This window comes from Columba livia, assembly GCF_036013475.1.
Source record: "Columba livia isolate bColLiv1 breed racing homer chromosome W unlocalized genomic scaffold, bColLiv1.pat.W.v2 SUPER_W_unloc_4, whole genome shotgun sequence".
Taxonomy (NCBI): Eukaryota; Metazoa; Chordata; class Aves; order Columbiformes; family Columbidae; genus Columba; species Columba livia.
In genome coordinates, this window is record NW_027042999.1 from 176763 (window position 1) to 186921 (window position 10159).

A 10159-nucleotide genomic window follows, 5' to 3' on the forward strand; every position below is an offset into this window, starting at 1 on the left:
TGGAGCCCAATTGGCACCCGCCCCCCCGCCGCCGCAGCAACAAGCTGGACTGGGCAAGGCTTTTATTAGTGTCTCATCTTGTGTGCTACAACTGTTATTCCAAAACCAGGATTCTTTACTTGATGTGCATACAAAAGAGCCAAATCCAGCACATCGAGATGAGACACAGCCTATCACAGAGTTGCGCAAGTCTGGATACCGGAATAAAGCTAGCATTCTAGAAAGAAAAGTAACAGCTTCTACACACAAAAATTTTACCATCACATTCACGCAGTAAAGAACTAAATTACTCATGATCTTCTGTATTATCACAAAATGCACATTTTGAGTCAATGCATTCTCATTATTTAACAGTCTATGAACTTACTGTACCATATAACAGACAAAGACCTATTAAACTGTAATATGCTTAAACAGATACCTACAAAGAAAACAGGTTAATAAGGAAAAGTATCTCGCTGAGTTCAGCAAGTTTTCTATGACTTGTGTGTTATCAGTTAACTCTCTCCCAGCTTGTTGAAGTTCAAACCATTCCGCCTGTAAAATTGTCTGAAATGATTTAATGATCTCTTGTAGAGTTTTATTTTTGTCCTGCTCTTCTTGCTTTAGAAACAGCAAAGTGTTATACCTCAAGATTCTATTCTCCGGACACTTTTCCCAATCATTGAACTTACACAGCAGCCACCCTTAATTACAATATTTCACAAGATCTTCCTTCCTCATATTTCCAAGGGCTTTCCTATGTTCTAAAACACCTCCCAGTACTAATTTCTTAGGACATGACTGAAAACAGTTGTTCCCAACCCCATCTCGTAAGTAAAAACCGTAAGAAGAGGAAGGGGGGGGTGGAAGCACGGAGCGGCTTGCGGCACGAGTGGGAAAAGTGGGGAGAAGGCTTACAGTGCATTTGTACAAACAATATCACAAAGAAACAATTGTAACAACAACCAATAAAACAATTAACTCACATTCCTGACAAGCTGCTTGATTTTCAGAAAGGCAATACACAGAAGCAGGTATTCCGTCATGTTCTGGTGGTTGTTATGGTTTGTAAGTAACTGGAAAGGTGAAAGAAAAATCGCCGTTCCTCATAGCCTTTTCACAGCATTTTGCATCACCCCTTTGTGTTCTGCTGTCTTAGTCATGAAGGGGTTACTGTGTGCTGTATAAGCATCATTAAAATCAGGCAAAGGAGGTGCTGAGGGCAGAGTTTTAGACTCCTGACCCAGCTCCACACAAATTCCGGCCTTATCTTTACACAGCTGTGATGACATTAATGATGGATATAAAACCGACTCTTTTTCGAGATCTACAGAGCCAGACTCAAAAGGATAAGTGCTGTCAAGACTCAAATCATTAACAACCTGCTCATTTGTGTTTTTCTGTCCATCCTCCCCTGTTTGCCCTTGCAGTATGTGCTCTGCCGACTGCAACTGCGATAGTGCAGAGTTTACAAATCTCCAAGTAATATGTAAACTATTGGGAACTGAATTCTTTTGTGCATGTAGCTGTTCCCTGACCTGTTTCCAAATTTTACTGTCAAAAGTCCCCTCACTCGGAAACCAAACACAATTCTCTCTCACCCATACCAGGAGCAAAGCTACCTGCTTCTCAGAAGTACGATAACCAGAAGAACGTAACAGCTGCAGTAAAACCTGCAAATACAGTTTATGTTCCTGAGAAGCGGCTTGCCCTATACTAACGCAATCCCGCAGCTCTCTCATTCAACAAGGACTGCTTGTCCCTATCTATACCGTAGGGATTAATGTGGCCACAAATAAAATTTACTCACCCGTTGGATTGCGTGGTCGCCGCCAAACACACTGCTCAATGAAGAGCTTCCAGGGGTCACACACTCGCACAGGGCACCATTTGCGGCGATTAGGAGCGACACATACCGGGACGCAGACAGAAATTCACGCAGAGGCAGAGATCTTGTTCAGGAAGGAGCGCAGAGCGTGGCCAAGCTGAGAGCTGACCTAGGCCTAGGCTGCTTTCTTTATTCACCATTGACAATTTATAGGATTTACAGGAACGAGCATGGACTAAGATGTTTACAAAAAGGTGTTTTTCTACTGTTATTAAGAACACACTTCCCAGGCACTTGGGGGCGGTTATCCGGCCCGAGATGCCATTCTCACTAGTCTGGGCTCTAACTTCTTACAATTACGAGAAACAAACTTCAAAGTAATCTGTCCAAGGCCCTTTAGATATTATTATGTAAGTATTATGTCTTTCACCGTCCAAATGCTCATGTTAGTATTGATCTTCCTTTATCATCCAGGTGGCTGGAACCACACATCTTGCTTTCCCACATCTTACTTCCCAACAGCTCATTAAATGCAGTAACTATATTATTATTGAAATTATGTACTTACATTTCCTTAAAAAAAAATAATCAAAATGCTATTGCATTACACTGAATTATTAGCAAGACCACACATCCTACCTAACTTCTACCAGAACTATGTTCTGGGAAGGACTGAAGGACAGAGCAGACTTAGATTCCATAAGAATCTCTTCTAAAAAATAAACTAGGGCTTGCCTTGCCTCTCCAGGACTCCCAAGGCCTCCCCTCATCTTCCAGGGCTCCCCAGACCCTCCCTCTCCAGGTAGGGCCTCATCTCCCTACGGCTCCCTTGAGATCCACAGTCCTGCCCAAGGCTCGCCTTGATTCCTCAAGGCACCCAAGTTCTCCCCAGGGCTTGTCTCATTTCCCCAGGGCTCCCAAGGCCTCACTTGATCTGCCTTGGTCTCCCCAGGACTCTGCAATGCTCTCCATGGGTCCCCCAAGCTCACCTCATCTACCCAGGGCTTGTCTGTATTCCCCAGGAATCCCCCCTTCTCCCCAGGACTCACTTCCGTTCCCCAAGACTCTCCAGTCCTCCCCAGGTCTCCTCCATTCTCTCAAGGGCCACGGTCCCCCAAAACTCATCTCAGCTCCCCAGGTCATGCCTCAGTTCCCCAAGGCTCCCCAGTCATCCTCAGGGCTCCTCGTCGGCTCCTTTCAGCTCCTTATTCCTCCTCAGGGATCGCGCTGGCTCCCAAGGATTCCCCATCTTCCTCTCTGACACCGCACGCTAACTCACCTTCTTACTGCATTCAGTTCACCTCCTCTGTCGCTTTTTGGTGTGCATCATCTTCTTCTTCTTCTTCTTCTAAAAAGATCATTCAACAAGTACGGTACGTGAATGTGGCGAATAAACTGGTAAAATATGGTACGTGAACCACTAAAAATGTGACAAAAACACAGGTAAAATACGGCAACCGTAAAGCTAAAAATGTGGCGAACACAGAGATAACATACGATACTTCCACCGCTAAAAATATGAAAATATACAAGTAAAACAGGATAGCTGCACTACTAAAAATGTGGTGAACGTACAGGTAATATACGGTAGCTGCACCAATAAAAACTGGGGAATATACAGGTAAAATACGATAACCAGGCTTTGGTTTACCCTTGCTTTATTCTCCAGTGATGTGACAACTTCTTCTGACCTAAAGATTAGGAAAGGAGCTACTGCTCAGGCAGTACATGTAGCAGGCAGAGAACTTGTTTACCTCTATAGCCTGACTGGGACAGAGAGCAGAAGCCTCTGTGGGTTGTCTTGGCTGTATTTATAGGCAATGTGCTGATTTTAGTTATTGGACCTGCTGTGTTAGCATGGGAAGTTACTGGGGGGTTGTGGAAAATTACAGCCGATGGGTGTAAGAACAAAGCACAGGAGCTGGTGGTTTGGCAACAGTATCTTGTTATAGTCGCGCGAAGCTTTCCTAACACGAAAGGCATGTAGTTACAAGGACCTAAGATAAGATATGCATGCTTTCTTACTAACCTATCATGAGCTCAGCTTTTGTAATATGTATGAGCTAATTAGTTGGTATACCAATCAGTATAATCCACGATAGTAGTTGTAATGTATGTAACAGTATAAAAAGATTGTGTAGAGAACAATAAAGTGGACACTTTGCTTGCATCAAGTTGCGTCCCCGTCTCTTCATCGCGGCAAATGGTGACCCCGACGTGATCTTTGGTGAAGACTCCGCCGGAGGCTGATAATCACCTATCTGGTGGCGTGCTGCGAGTCCCGCAGAACTGGGAACGCTGCTACAAGGAGCAGGGAAAAGCCGGCTACTGAAGTCATCACCCCCGTCTGGAACGAGAGGTGAGCTGCGGGAAACTAGCAAAATGGGGAATCAGGCGAGTTCCCCTGAAAGAGACGTTTATGAATTAATGAAAGCTTTGCTTCAGAAGCATGGGGGAAAAACCCTTTCGGGTCAGGACCTCAAGCTGATCCTTAAATGGGTCCAGGTTAAGATCCCTACAGTTACTGCTTCTTCGATTTTTACCCGGGAACTTTGGGACGATGTAGGGGTGAAATTATGGGATGCAGCTACCTCTGGAGATGAGGAAGCGCAACATATGCTCCCACACTGGAGAAAAATTTTTGAGGCTGTGAAAGCGCAAGAGCAGAGCCAGCAAGGTTCTGAAGGGGAGACAAAGCCCTCTGCACCATCATTACCGTCACTACCCCCCTTGGCCTGTGCAGCGGGGTATCCCCCGGAGGATGATCCCTTTGATCCCGGACCTGTTGATCCCGAAAAAGAACCCGATCTTTTCCCTCCTGATCCTCATAATGTCTGGGGAGAGATCAAACGCCAAGCCTTAAAGGAGGGGGAGTTAGAGATAGCAAGGACTATAGTAGCGCCTGTTATATATCAAGGAAGGGGGGGGGCGGCTCAATGGGAAGCATTGTCCTTTTCAGTGATTAAGGAGTTGCGTCGTACGGTTACCGAGCACGGGTTGTCTTCTCCTTATTTTGCAAGCCTTTTATCTTCTGTATTCGATACATATGTCATGACCCCACATGATTTAAAATCTCTCGCGCGATTGTTATTAACCCCGACACAATATACAATGTGGGAGTCTCAATGGAGAACGGGGCTGCAGACAATTTTGTTGGGGTATGCGGGACATGCGAATGCTGCCCTAGCTGCCTTAACCATAGAACATCTTACTGGGACTGGGCAGCATGCAGACCCGGCCGGACAGGCAAGGGATATCCCCCGAGAAGCCTTAGAAGCAGTCCGGGAGGAAGCGAAAAAGGCTTTATTGAAAGTTCCTGATTCTCAAAAGCCTCAGAAAGCGTTTACTAATATCACCCAAGAGCCCCGAGAGCCGTATATGCAATTTGTAGACCGCTTGAAACAAGCCTTAGATCGGCAAGTAGATAATACCGAGGCTCGAGATATCCTATTACTTAAATTAGCAGTGGAAAATGCCAACGCTGATTGCAAAAAACTTTTAAAATCGCTTCCAAACCAAAATCCTACTTTGGTTGAGATGATTGAGGCGTGTAACAGAATTGGCACTATGGATCATAAATATGAAGCGATGGCTGCTGCCTTTGCGGCCATGCGCGGACCTGTGGGAAACAGTAAGCAACAGAACTGTTTCGGTTGTGGGAAGCCAGGTCACTTTAAAAGAGATTGTCGCAGCGCCGGGGGGAAGAGACCCCCAGCACCTGGTATTTGTCCCAGATGCCAGAAGGGACGGCATTTTGCAAACCAATGTAAATCTAAATATGATGTGAATGGGCATCCCATACCGGGAAACCGGCAGTGGAGCGCGAACCCGCGGCGCGTGCAGACACAAGTTCCGCGGCCAGCCTCAACGCCCCTGCAAGCGCGGGGGGAGGAGCGGGGGACCGGAGGGTTTCCAGTCTCTCTCCCGCAACAGCAGGGAGCGCCGGCCTGGACCTGGCAACCGCCCACACAGTAACGCTGCTTGATTCCTCTGTTCACTTACTGTCTACTAAAGTTGCAGGCCCTTTGCCTCCTCAAACGCAGGCTTTATTATTGGGAAGATCATCCACCACCCTGTCAGGGCTTTTTGTATTGCCTGGAGTAATTGATCCTGACAGTAATTCCGAAATCAAAATTATGGCTTGGACCCCATTTCCTCCTTGCACAGTACCAGAGGGAAGTCGTATTGCTCAATTGATACTGATCCCTAAGGAGGACTATGTCTCAATCCCTGACCAAATGCTCCCGCAGAGACAGGGAAGCTTTGGGTCTACGGGAGAACCACTAATTTTATGGGCTCAAGCCATCTCACAAAAGCGTCCTATATGTCAATGTACCCTCATTTGCAGAGGTCAGCAAGTCATGTTGAGTGGAATCATTGATACAGGTGCAGATGTTACCGTTATTTCTCAAGCGAAGTGGCCTTCTAGGTGGCCTTTAGCTGATATCTCTCAGACGTTAGCAGGGATTGGGGGGTGCGGAGCTAGCCGCCAAAGCGCAGAAATGATACAAGTTCAAAATTCAGAAGGACAAGTTGCCTCAGTCAAACCGTTTATCTTACCAGTGCCTATGGTCTTGTGGGGACGTGATGTGTTGTCTCAGTGGGGGGTGTCTATCCAGACACATTTTTAGGTGGGGCCATTGAGGGGCGTGAAACCCCAAAGTTAACCTGGAAGACAGACACTCCTATTTGGATTGATCAATGGCCCCTGCCACTGGAAAAACTTCACGCCCTCCAAGAAATAGTTAATGAACAACTATCTATGGGACATATTGTACCCTCAACGAGTCCGTGGAACTCGCCTATCTTTGTTATTAAAAAACTGACTGGCAAGTGGCGCCTGCTCCATGACCTCAGAAAAATTAATGACGCTATGGAAGATATGGGGGCCCTGCAGCCTGGGCTTCCATCACCTACCATGATCCCTCGAGATTGGCATTTAACTATCATAGACCTCAAAGATTGTTTTTTCAACATTCCATTGCATCCAGATGATGCCCCTAAATTTGCTTTTTCTGTGCCAAGCGTCAACATGCAAGCTCCTTTGCAAAGATATCAGTGGGTTGTGCTACCGCAGGGAATGAAAAATAGCCCTACAATATGTCAATGGTATGTAGCAAAGATACTTAGTCCTGTTAGAGCTGCAGTGCCTGCTGCATTGTTATATCATTATATGGATGACATCCTAGTGGCAGCACAGCACCATGAAGTCATGGAGGAAGCTGTAGCCCTTGTCGTGGCTGCTGTAAAATCAGCAGACCTCTGTATTGCACCAGAAAAAATTCAAAGAATGCCACCTTGGAAATACTTAGGATGGCGTATAAGGGCTCAGACTGTTACCCCGCAACCCTTACAGATACAGGCAAATGTAAAGAACTTACATGATGTACAAAAACTGCTGGGTACAATCAATTGGGTCAGACCATTGTTAGGAATCAGTAATGCGGACCTTCGTCCCCTATTCGAAATGCTTAAAGGAAGCTCGGATTTAAACGCTCCGCGAACTCTTAGTCCTGAAGCCATAGCTTCCTTGCATAAAGCTGCAACAGCAATTGCCTCCAGACAAGCGCATCGATGGGAACCAGAATTGCCTTTTCAATTAATCATCCTTAATCCTGCTAGACAGCCTTATGCGCTTATTTTTCAATGGGACTGCCAGAAAATGGACCCTTTACTAATCATTGAATGGATTTTTCTGCCTAACCAAGCCACAAAGACGATTTCTACCCAACATGAGATGTTTGCATCTTTAATCATCAGGGCCAGACAGCGATTACTTACCCTGGCGGGCACGGACTTTGTCCTCATATGTATGCCAGTAACAAGTGTTTACCTGCAATGGCTACAACAACAATCAGATGCACTAGGTATAGCCCTGACTGGCTATGCAGGCCAACTCACTTCTCATCCGCCTTCTCACAAGCTGTTAAGCATTGATTTTCGCCTTTTACCTGTTCCAAAGCGGAGTGACCAGCCTTTACAAGCCCTTACTGTATTCACAGATGGGTCTGGCAAATCTCACAAGTCTGTTATCCTTTGGTGGGATGACCGGCGGGAACGGTGGAGCTCAGATGTTGAAACTGTGCAGGGTTCTCCTCAAATAGTAGAATTATCTGCAGTTGTTCGAGTGTTTCGAAAATGGTCTATTCCTCTCAATATAATCACTGATTCTGCTTATGTTGCAGGAATTGTTAGCCGAGCAGAAGCTTCTGTGCTACGGGATATTTCTCATGCGGCACTGTTCAATCTGTTACAAGAACTCATTTTCCTGTTAGATTCCCGCCTTCACCCTTATTTTATTATGCATGTCCGATCTCACACTTCTCTACCTGGTTTTATTGCAGAAGGGAACCGACAAGCGGATTTGCTTACGCTACCGGTGCAGGTGTTACCAGATCGATTAGCGCAAGCTCGACTCAGCCACTCCTTTTTTCATCAAAATGCTGCAGGCCTTAAGCGTCAATTTGACCTCACTATGCAGCAAGCCCATGATATCATTGCGGTGTGTCCTGATTGTCAAAGGCACTCTTTCCCTTCTATAGCAGAAGGAGTCAACCCCAGAGGGCTACAAAGCCTTCAACTCTGGCAAACAGATGTCACTCATTTTGCTGAATTTGGTCGTTTAAAGTTTGTTCATTGCTCTATTGATACATTTTCCGGAATGTTATTTGCCTCCTGTCATGTAGGAGAAAAAGCACGCGATGTGCGAAAACATCTGATGCGCGCCTTTGCTACTTTAGGGGTACCCTCTCAAATCAAAACTGATAATGGCCCTGCGTATATGTCTAAGACCTTAACGACCTTTTTTGCCTCTTGGGGTATATCACACATTACAGGTATCCCTCATTCTCCTACGGGACAAGCTTTGATAGAACGATCTCACCAAACCTTAAAACGTTTGTTATTAAAACAAAAAGGGGGAATAGGGGCTGCTACACCAGAGGAGCGCTTACAGAAAGCCTTGTATGTTTTTAATTTTTTGAATTGTTCCCTGTTAGACAGCAATCCTCCAGTAGTTCGTCATTTTAGCACAAACACCCTTTTTGAACCCAAGATTAAGCCGCCAGTATTGATCCGGGACCCCGAAACAGGTAAAGTGATGGGACCCTATCCCCTTGTTACATGGGGTAGAGGCTATGCTTGTGTTTCCACAGAGAGAGGTCCTCGCTGGATCCCAGCAAAGAACGTGAGACCCTTCCGAGAAACATTGCAACGGCAGTCTCCTGATAACGCTCCAGAACCTGCGTTCGATGAGGAGAACGTTGCTCCCGAATGAATTCCGTCTCAGAAACAGATTGCAGAACTACGAGAAAGGATTCACAATGTGCAGGAAGGAATGGATGGACTCGATGGGTGGCTAGCTTCTTGGGGAATTACAGGGTGGATAAAAGATTTACTTAAACAGGGAATTTTGATCCTTTCAGTAATTTGTGTATTATTACTAACGATTCCATGTATTTTGCAGTGCTTACAAAAGTCGATAACCGCTTCAGTAAATAAGATTTTTCTTGTACAAGCACAAGACCTCCCGAAAACTCCCAGTACAGAAGCAAGACGTCCTCGAACTGGTTGGGCGCCGACCTTGGGAAGAAGCATATGTTTGAAAACAAAAAGGGGGAGATGTGGGTTGTCTTGGCTGTATTTATAGGCAATGTGCTGATTTTAGTTATTGGACCTGCTGTGTTAGCATGGGAAGTTACTGGGGGGTTGTGGAAAATTACAGCCGATGGGTGTAAGAACAAAGCACAGGAGCTGGTGGTTTGGCAACAGTATCTTGTTATAGTCGCGCGAAGCTTTCCTAACACGAAAGGCATGTAGTTACAAGGACCTAAGATAAGATATGCATGCTTTCTTACTAACCTATCATGAGCTCAGCTTTTGTAATATGTATGAGCTAATTAGTTGGTATACCAATCAGTATAATCCACGATAGTAGTTGTAATGTATGTAACAGTATAAAAAGATTGTGTAGAGAACAATAAAGTGGACACTTTGCTTGCATCAAGTTGCGTCCCCGTCTCTTCATCGCGGCAGCCTCCAGCTTCGAATAAAGGTATATGGCTCAATGTGAAAAGCAATGTTTTATGCTCAGGCCTGCACAGCAGCCACGTGAGAGAAGGTTCACCTATCAAAGGTAACTTAACTGCCAAAGAAAGTTGTTCTAAAAATGTTTGTGTGTCAATACTTAATTTTTATTTCCACCTCCTCTGCAGAAGAACTGTGAGTTAATTTAAGACAGGTCACTACATAGTTGTCACTGTGCTTACAACCAACACTGTAATGAAATACTCGCTTTTGAATTGCTAACCATCAAATACCACTGGCTCTGGCTTGAATGTCTAGTTGCTT

The 10159-nt window shown here is 45.4% G+C and overlaps 1 long non-coding RNA gene across 1 annotated transcript; it reads left to right on the plus strand.

The window, feature by feature from the left end:
• The first annotated feature begins 3602 nt into the window (after positions 1-3602).
• Positions 3603-9811, plus strand: LOC135577489 (uncharacterized). The gene is made up of 2 exons (XR_010469292.1): positions 3603-4169; positions 9276-9811. It is a non-coding gene; the product is annotated as an uncharacterized LOC135577489 (long non-coding RNA).
• The last annotated feature ends 348 nt before the right edge of the window (positions 9812-10159 follow it).